Consider the following 10537-nt stretch of genomic DNA (forward strand, 5'->3'; position numbering starts at 1 on the left):
GCCGCCAGCCCCGAGCCCGCGCCGCGGGGCCGGAGGACCCCTGCCCGCCGAATCGGGGCGACCCCAGCGCTCGGCCCGCCCCCTCGCCCCTCCCAAACCCGACCGCCCTCCGGCTTCCTGCCCCCTCTCCGTGACGCCTGGCTGCTGGAGGGAGGGCGTGGCGGGCCTGCGCTCGCGTTCTGGAGACTTTTTCCTCTTTCCTCCTCGGGATCCTGGGGTCGCTGAGGGCGGGGGTGGGGGTGGGGGGGCGGCGGCTGGGCCGAGCGCGGAGGGAGGCTGCGGTGCACACTCAGAACCCGAGATCCGAGTCGCGGGGCTTTGGGACTGTTTGCCTCTAGCCAGTCCCCGCACCGCCACCCGGGGAGCCGGCGGTCCCGCCCCGCGTCCTCCCGCCCCGCGGCCCCCGGTGCATTCCAGGCGTGCCACGGCCCGGAGCTGGCTGCAGACCGACCGGGACGCGCCGGAAAGACAGACCGGAGGGCAGGCCTCAGCAGGGAAGGGGCGTCTCCTAGGCCTGGGTCCGCAGCCAAGGAGTTGCCCCCTAAAAGGGAGTGGACCCCTGCCAAGACCCGTGACAAACTGGCGGGAAGATATCCAGCAGCCGTTTGTGAGTCGGAGGGATGGGGAGTCCAACTGGGGAAGCGTCCACGTTGAAAGAAGACGGGTTCACAGCAGCGGAGACTCAGCCTCCAGTTCCTCGGGCTGCTCCCAACAAACGATGATTTCAGCGATAGTTTAAGAATTGGAAGTTGGTTACAGAAGTGCCATCACTCGCTCTGGGCTGGGGTGGGGATGCCAGCGTGAGGCCCCCAGTGCTGCACCAAGTCATAGGAAATCTGAAAAGCCCAACCAGGGCTGAGGCCAGGTGGCCGGTCCTTTAACTCCATCCAGACAGAGTTGTTCCCTTGCCCCGCACACATCGCCGCTTCCGGGTTTTATCCGGACTTGCTGGATAGCACACCTTCAAAGTTCACCATCTTGGTCTATCTTCACCTCCTTGTGTTGGTCATGCTCCCCATTTGTCCTTTGAAAAACCCTCTGCCCTTGTAGGGGTGGGAGGTAGGGGAGGGGGGAGAATAAGTGTTGAGTGATGGGTAGACTGACCAAGAAAGTCCGCCCAGGAAAGGACCTAAGAGAGCAGAGCAGACAGAGTTCTTCCTCCCCAAACAAAGGCCCACCAAACACCATTCCCTCCCCCCCACCTCACCCTACCCCACCCCACTGGTCCTCTCTGGACACACTTCTTTTCCTCCACTGCCACTGGTGTGGGCAGCATCTTTAGCATTCTGAAGGCCAGAAGGAAGGTGCCTTTGTGCATTTAGTTTTTTAAAAAATATATTTTTATTGATTTTATTGATTTAAGAAAGGAAGAGAGAAATAGAAACATCAATGACTATATATAATCACTTATTGGCTGCCTCCTGCACACCCCTTCACACACCCCCACTGGCAACCCCGGCATATGCCTTGACTGGCAATCAACCGTGACCTCCTGGTTCAACCACTGAACCAGCCAGGCTATGCATCCAATTTTGAGGGCACACTTTGCTGTGTAAAATCTTTCCTAGGAAAAAGCAAGTCTTCATTCCTCCTGTCACCTAGGAGGCCTAACTTTGTGAAGCTTCTCTTCAGTTTGTGTAGGGCATTTCTGGTCACTAGAGAAAAAAGTATTTTCCTACCACTGATGTTTATTTAAAGAGACCTGGAAGTGCCCTAGCCCATTTGGCTCAGTGGCTAGAGCATTGTCTCTGGGACTTATGAGTCCTGGGAGGTCAAGGGCAAATACCACTGTTGTAGGCTCAACCCCTGGCCTTGGTCAGGGCAGATGTGGGAGGCAACCAATTGGTTGATGTTTCTCTCTGTGTCTCTTCCACTCTCTCTAAAAATCAATGGAAAATTGAGAGAGAGGGGTGGGGGGGGGGGAGACATGGAACTCGAGAGAACTGGTTGGCCAAATAAAAATAACAAATGCCTCAAAGTAACTACCAATTATAGAAATTCACAATGAACTGCCATTTTAAATTCATTGCATTGGTACAGATTTTTTTTAATATGTAAGAAAAATTATCCAAAACCTGGATATAAGGCCAAAGGGGTAGTCATCCATTCAATGTATGGCCTTTCAATGTCCTATTGAAGCATCATTCAAAGGCCCAAGGATTATTTAGTTTTCTGAGGGACTGTAACATTGTTTGATATTGCTATTTACTATTAATAAAACTCTGTAAGGTTATATATTAACTTGCAGATTTGTGCCTTGTAGAAATGCCAAAGAAAGATAACTTTAAGGTTATAATTTATTGGCCTGTAGGACATTAACCACTTTATATGTAGCCTAGTAATCTTTTAACATTTTATTAAGAACTATATTAATGCATTTTTCCAAATGGTTTTTGAAATAGCTTTTTCATATTACAAATTTTCTCATTAATTAATGAGCTGAATACATTTTTATACATGTGCACTCTGTATTTGTAAAATATATTTGAGAGTCATATTTAACTTTTAAAAGTTACACATGGACAAGTCTAAGAAGAACAAGGATTTTTGCAAAGTTATAGAGAGATACACCCCCATACACTGGTTTTGGGTGTACTAGTTGGAAAGGCTCTTTTTGAGATTTACTTTAGCAGTAGTTGTTCAAACTGAAATTATATAACTTGTGACCCAACAATTCCTCTTCTAGGATTCAATCTTAGAGAAACATTTCCACATAGGTCTAAAAGAAATGTACAAAAACATTCAGTGTTACAGTGTTTGCCAAAGCGAAAAATTGGAAATCACATAAATATTCATCAAAAGGAGAATGAATAAATTAGTGCCACATGAGTATGGTGGAATACTATACAGCCCCAAACATGAATCCTTTATAAAAATATAGCTACAGACACAATGTCAATGGAAATAACTGATATGTAGATATATATGACAGAACAAAACTAAATTTGGAAAGATTCTTGCCAAGCCCATAATGGTGCCTTGGGGTGATGAACAAGTCAAGATGGGAAGATGTCAAGAAAGATTTTCACTTTATAGATAATGTTCTTACATATATTTCAGAATTGAATGCAATAATTACTTGTGTAACTTTAAATATATCTGATGATGATGATGATGATGATGATAATGATGATGATGATAATGATGATAGAATCTCTGAAATAAGTGCTGGAACTTCTGACTCCTGGTCCTGCCCAGCCTCTGACTAACTCCAGGCATATCATCTCAAACTGCTGGCCCTGAACTTGTTTTGCCAGGATTTGCCTTTCCATGAATTAGGAATTTCAAATAAAAAAATGTTAAAGCCCATACTGTTGTGAGGATTAATAAAACGGTAGATGGCAGGAAGTGTGCTGTAAACACCTCTGAGGACCTGTGTTATATAAATGTTAGGAACCAATACAGAGGAGCTGGAGTGGTTTCAGGTTGTAAATCAAGCTGATTAGCCAGTTCAGTGCCTCAGGCTACATAATAGAATGTGAAACTGGAGGACAAAGAGGAGCTCTCTGGGTCACTGTCCCTCTTCCAAGCCGGGGTAGAATGGCACAGGTGTATCAGAGGAGGAGCCCTGCTTGTAGGTAAGAGCTTGGGTAACCAGATACTTCAATCTGATTAATAAGAGTAAATAACAGGAATAAAAGATTGCATGAAATTCAAGGCCTTAACTTTCAAGGGGATGTTTATTTTTCTGTTTATTTTCTTCTTCAGTTGTTTGATTTTGGCTTAGACTGGTTTTTTTGTTTTGTTTTGTTTTGTTTTGTTTTTTTTGGGGGGGGTTCATTCTTTCTAGCCTTCAAAATTAAAAGACAGACAGACCAAAGGGTGGTAATCAATCCTCCAAGGCACCCTCTTTGTCCTACTCCTGGGTCGGACAACACAATAGGAAGCAGGGGCTTCGAGAGTCTGACAAACAAGACCAGACACTCTGCCTGAACCTGGAAGGGGGGTTTGGGTGAAGAAGGTAATCCTGGACCTAGGGGGCCTTAAACCCCACAGATTCCACCATTTGTAACCAACCCCTCTAACTTCACCTCCCCCAGTATGTAAAGTTAGAGCTGAATAGTATTTTTTCATCACTAACTGCTTGGGTGAGTTTGATAAACTATTCATAGGAGCGCTATGATTGGCTTGTGTGTTCTGCCTCGAATTGTACTAGACACAATGAGGCAATCAGTGAGCTCCCAGCTACCACATCTCTTCTCTGTTTCTCTTCACAAGAGTCGCAGTGACAGTGTCTCCCAGCTGTGAACGTGTCTGGTCTTGGTCCCAGTGTATTGGTCTTCCTTCGCCAGCTCAAAGTGCCAAGTGCCTTCCCACTGAGAGCCTGCTTCAGGGCTTGGCAGGCCTTCCCCCTCCCTCCATTCTTGATTCCCACTTATCCTGTAGGCCAGTGCTTCTCAAACCATAATGTGCCCCATAAATCCCTGGGAACTTGCTAAAGAGCACATCCTGATTTGGAAGGTCTGGTTAGAGACTGACAAGTTCCCAGACCTCATTGTCTGCAGGCTGCTCTGAGTAGCAAGGCTGATTCTAGCATAAACTGGACAAAGTGAGTCTGGAAAGTTGTACAATTTCGTAGTGCCTGCATTGCTTTTTAACTGTAACCAAGCATCAATTATGTTTTCTTGGCTGGATAGTAATCTCCGCATGGACAGGGACTAGAATAGTCTTATTTTTGATGCCTGAAACAGTGCCTGGCACATGATAAACACTCACTAAATATCTGTTCAATTAGCAAGTGAGTGAGCCAGAGCTGGTACTGTTCTTTCCACCAAAATGATACCATCCCTTCATTTCCAACAATTAGACTTTCGGGAAGCTTTCATAATCTATCATTAAATCCAGATTTTCTTGCAGACCCAAATTGCAGGCATTGAGCCACCTTAAGAAGGACCCAAAATGCTCATGGCAATGATCTCTCAAAAATGAGATTTCAGACTTTTATTTTCTTTTGTGCAATTTTTGTTTTCCAAATTTGATGCAATAAGCAAGCATTGCTACAGTAATTCAAAGGCAATGTTAAAAGTTTGTTTAGCAGATTCTTTCTTGTACTATCTACAAGGTCATGTCTTTGTCACTGCAGATGCTGAGCTAGCTGTGGAGTCTGTCGCTTGTATTCCTAGTAAGTGTCTCAGTTTTCTGACTACAAAGTAAAGCTGGGCTCCAGCTGCCCACTGACTTTTTTGGACATGGATCCTCCTGGAATCTGTCTGTTCATCCAACTATTCTTTTTCATCCCTGTTACTCCCAAGAAATCCTAAGCCCATTTCTTGAGACTTGTTCTCTGCGTGTTCCCATCAACTTGAATATTGTTTCCAGTTGCCCCTTTCCTGAGGATGGGATTTTTTAATTTAAGGGCTAGTAACAGCAGACTCCACCTGTAGCATCAGTTGAGGCATTTGCATAAATTTCAATCATCACTTTTGATTGTGACACTAAAAAATCAATAAAAACTCAAGACTCTTTAAGACTATTAGTGTTAGTCACAGCACTAACTAATCCCATTTGGAAGGGCTGCTGGAGTTTTTTACACTTTTCAGTTACTGGAATTCAGAAAATATTCTTAAAATAAATACTGTGTAGCCTGTGTGAGGGTGTTTAGCAAATGATCTATGGACAAATAAAACATGTGTACCTTTTCCCATATCCACTCCATTGTTCCCAATGGTGTGAATGCATGAATAAATAGGATGATTTAACATGATTTTTTGTTTTGAAACTAAACAGTGTTTTTTATTAGATGCTTGAAACATTCACTCAAGCTTCTTTCTGTTGGCTGCCAGGAGATGAGCTAACTAGATTGTTTGTGGAAACTATATTTAAAAAAAAAATCAAGATTAAAAATAAAAACTGAAATAGTTAGGAATCAACATTGTAGCTTGAGACATAGTACCTGCCTATAATATTTATAGAGGACTACCTACCATATCAGCATAAACATCCGGCCTCTTTGTATGGTGTTATTACCTGTTCTGGGCTAGCATAGTTGCTCATATTAACCAGCAATGTTAGCCCAAAACAAGCAATAGAATTTTCAAACTTTACTGCATAGACACGGAGACATAAATATGTCTTGTTTGATTCCAAAAAAAATTTTAAGATGACTTGCCAAAATATTTACACAATAAAAATGCATAAATGAAAAATCAAAGCCCTAAGGAAATTTAGTAGAAGAGAAAAAGGAGCAGAGGAAAAGCAGCATAACCTTATGCAGTTACTAAGTGCGGATTGCACATGGCTTCCCTCCCATGGCTTCCCATCACAGAGTTAAACTCCAAAACCTCAGCCTGGCCTCCAAGACTTCTATGTGACTTGCCCATCACCCCATCACTCCCAGCCCCCTCTCATCCCCTACCACTCACCCACCCCCTGAATCTATCTTCTTCAGATACACAGGCAGGCCCCACCCCTGACTCTGCAGTTACCATCGCCTTAGCCTGAAGCTGCCCTGTGTCCTTCAACTGGCTCCTTACCTCTCTGGTCTGTGCTCAATTCATCACCTCATCAAAAAGGCCCTCCCCACCACCCTTTTTAAAAGAGCCTGCTCCTGCCCATCACTGTCTTCCTCACATGTTCTATTTGTCTTCACAGCATGCAACTTCATATATATATTCTTTTTTTTTTAAGTCTTTATTATTGAAAGTGTTAAATATGTTCCCTTTTTTCTCACATTGACCTCTTCTAGCCCTCCCTCACCCCACACCCCAGGCCTTCACCACCCTATTCTCTGTGTCCATGGGTTATGCATGTATGCATACAAGTTCTTTGGTTGATCTCTTCCTACCCATCCATCCTCCCCACGACTTTCCTCTGAGATTCCACAGTCTGTTCCACGCTTCCATGTCTCTGGATCTATTTTGTTCATCAGTTTATTTTATTCATCAGATTCCACATGTGAGTGAGATCATGTGATACTTACCTTTCTCTGACTGGCTTTTTCCACTTAGCATAATACATACTCTCCAGGTCCATCTATTTATAGCTATGTAGTATTCCGTTGTGTAGATGTACCACAGTTTTCTAATCCACTTATCTGCTGATGGGCACTTAGGCTGTTTCCAGATCTCAGCTATTGTAAATTGTGCTGCTATAAACATAGGGTGCATATCTTCTTTCTGACTTCTTAGGATATATTCCTAAAAGAGGGATCACCAGGTCAAAGGGAGTTCCATTTTTATTTTTTGAGGAAACTCCATACTGTTTTCCATAGTGGCTGCACCAGTCTGCATTTCCACAAGCAGTGCACAGGGGTTCTCTTTTCTCCACATCCTCGCCATATACTCTTGAATGATCTGCTGCCTCACTATCAGGAACACCCTGTGAGAGCCACCATGGCTAAGTTTCTAGACTCTGACCAGGGGCAGAATGAAGGCATTTTTACATAAAATATGTAAAATGCTCAGTTGGTATTTTTCTTTTTAAAGCACATGAATATTCCCTTAGTCAACAAAACAGAATTTTTGTCTGAGTCTGATCCATGCTCACCACAGCAATGTCTGAGAGCATTCAGTTCTCCATGGTGATGGGGCAGGTGAGCCTGCAACTGAAGTTTCCAAGCCCAGGAGCAGCTCTATTGCTGAGCAGAATAACAGGCAGGACCCCAGTGTGGTCCACCCAAAGTTGTCCACAGTGACTTGGGAAAATGTCCAAATAACATTTCCTTACTGTCCACTACAGGTCTATAGGTACAGTCAATCAAACAACAGAATCCTGGTGAGCCTACAAGGCTGCCTTTGTTATCAAATAAAACATTCCTTCAAGTATCTGAATTTGGGAGTACATTTACCCCAAATGAGAATTTTGGTAGTAGAAGTCTCTTAGGCCATGCTTTCTGACCGTAGGGTGACACCAAGTGCTGACAAGGTCACCCCACTACATAAAAATAAAACCATATAATAAGTATTTGTAGGTCATTGGGAAAAACTACCTATTATTTATTCTCTTAAATGTAATAATGGCATTCTGTAATGGAAGTGTCTTTGTTTCTTGCTGGAGGCTAATTCCAGCAGGTCATAAATGCAAGAAGTTCGTCAAAAGGTTGAACTGGAAATCAATAACATAAAAATCTGCATGTTATTACCTGCTGCTGAACAGCTGTAGGTATTTCCCCCAACCTGATAATCTTTTACTGTTTACCAAACCTTACCTTTAATATATATATCTGCTTTGCTATAGGGAAAAATGTGGAAATAAAAAGCCATGGGTCCAGAGATTCAGGGAACTTAGTTACTAGAACTAAGACTCCTCTGGCTCCCCCAAAATGCCTTCCAAATTCATATTTCTTCTCTGACCTCTTTGTTAATTTATGTACAACCCTCTTTCCAGATTCTTGAACCCTAGCAGATACTGAGAAAGAAGCCCAGTTTCTAGGCCTCACATACCAAAGTCCTGAGTAAGGAAGTGTCATATGTCAAAAACTGTCTTTCAATTGGTTCCATAATAAATAAATAAATAGATAAAGTAATACAGTAAAACGTTACTATTTTATTTGTACTCCCTTATGATAGTTTTATGTTTTTATTCCTACTCCTTTATATTATCCAGATAATCTAAATATGAATTCAAATCAATAAGCTACATATTAGCAAGAAGAGAGAAAAAAATACTGTTTTCTGTCTTGAGAAACACTATTTCTGTTGATATTGTCCCATATAAGCATCAGTGCCTAAGGACTTTTATCAAGCACATTAAAATTAGTCCCAAATGGTTACTATTCACTGAATTAAAGGCTAAGGAAAAACAAAATCAATCAGTACTGCATCTTGTGAGTAACTCCTGGCATTGGGTACAAGATGATAAAATACATAGTAACAACCACTCTAAGGGCTCCTTAGCCCTGAGCCCACTTTTACAATAGCTCATGAGCACCAGTAATTTAAGTCCAGACTATTACATTTTATCCCAATTTTCCAAGTTAGATATTCAATTAAGTTCTAATAGATTCAATTCACATGCTAGCTAAAAAGGACTCTAATGATCATTTAACTCTACTGAATGCTCTTGAGAATAGACCTGTTGTTCTGAAAGTACTTACATTAGTTGTACCACATAACATAGAGTGAATGAGACCGAGGTACTTCAGAGTCATTCAAAAATTTGTGGGGGAAGATTTGGGTCAGTGTTTATTTTATTTGATACCTGTTCATATCTATATGCCCAACATCTTGTCCATTTAGTGTAGTTTAAATCTAATCACATCATTGGCTACTTAGTATGAGGTGAACAAGAACTTTTGACTAAAAAGACCAACGTTGAGTTCTACTGCTTTTCATCTTATGGAGTAGTTATGTTTCTGGAAAGATGTAGATTGACTTCCTTCATGTAAGTTTGATTAGAAGTAACAGAAATTTGAAATGGAGAGAAACCAAGATGGTGGCATAGGGTAGTCACCGGAATGCAGCCTACCACAACAAATTTGAATTTAGAACTGGAAAACAGGGGAAACATCGCCCTGAAGTGCTGGATGGCTGGCTGAGGCTCTACCATCTGGGAAGGAGAGAGAAGGCACGCTGAACCTCAGGAACTGAAGGTGCGGAGAACTGTGTGCGTGAAAAGGCTACTGCTGGCTTGCTTGCAGAGTGCGGAGAGGGCAGGCCGAGTTTGCTGCCATCTTACTCCCTGTGCGGAGAGGGCGGACAGCTAACGCACGGCTGGCTTTCTTGTGCGGGAGGAAAACAGAACCACCCTATTGTGCTGATAGATGGCCCCAGACAGGGAGAGGCCAGACTGTCAGGCAGTGGGCAGAGATCTCTCGGAGGTAAAGCCAGCGGCCATTACTGTGGGACTCAGAAACCAGACCCTCATAGGGAGAGGCTGACTAAAGTTTGTCTGCACCACCCCGAGACTCCACCCCATCCAAGTGGAGCACAGAAGCCCCTCCAGTGGCTAGCTTTCTCGTTCGCTGTGAATAGGACTCTCCTAGGGAGGGGCAGACAGGAATCTAAAGCTTGTCTGCACCTATAGCAAAGAGGTGTGCATGCCTGCAAACAATCTTCGGGATTCACCAAAGCTTGGCTGTGCCACCCCAAGACTCCACCCCATCCAAGTGGAATACAGAAACCCTCCTAGCTGAGACACTTCTAATCCTCATAGCCAATTGGCTTGGAGATCAATGCTTCCCAGTGATACCAACAATAAGCAAGGCTTAACAACAAGACTGCACACACAACCCACAAAGGGCTATACCAAGACTGTCCATCTCAGGTAACTGGGAGGCTGACCCACTGAACCATATAGGGCACCTTAGCACACAAAGCCACCCTACCAACTCAGGGAAGCTGTGAAAGTGCCGAGAAAAGGAAACAGATCACAAACAAAAGAAATGGAGGACAAGAAGCGACTGGATATAGAGTTCAAAATCACACTTATAAGGTTTTTCAAGAGTTTCCTAGAAAAGGCCAATAAAATAAATGAGACCTATGAGGATATGAAAAGGGATCAACTAGAAATAAAGAATACATTGTCTGAAATAAAAAAATATTATTAAACAGAATGGAAGATAGTAAGAATCAAGTCAAAGATTTGGACACAAAGAGCC

Source organism: Pipistrellus kuhlii, unplaced genomic scaffold, assembly GCF_014108245.1.
Source record: "Pipistrellus kuhlii isolate mPipKuh1 unplaced genomic scaffold, mPipKuh1.p scaffold_m20_p_2, whole genome shotgun sequence".
Classification (NCBI taxonomy): Eukaryota; Metazoa; Chordata; class Mammalia; order Chiroptera; family Vespertilionidae; genus Pipistrellus; species Pipistrellus kuhlii.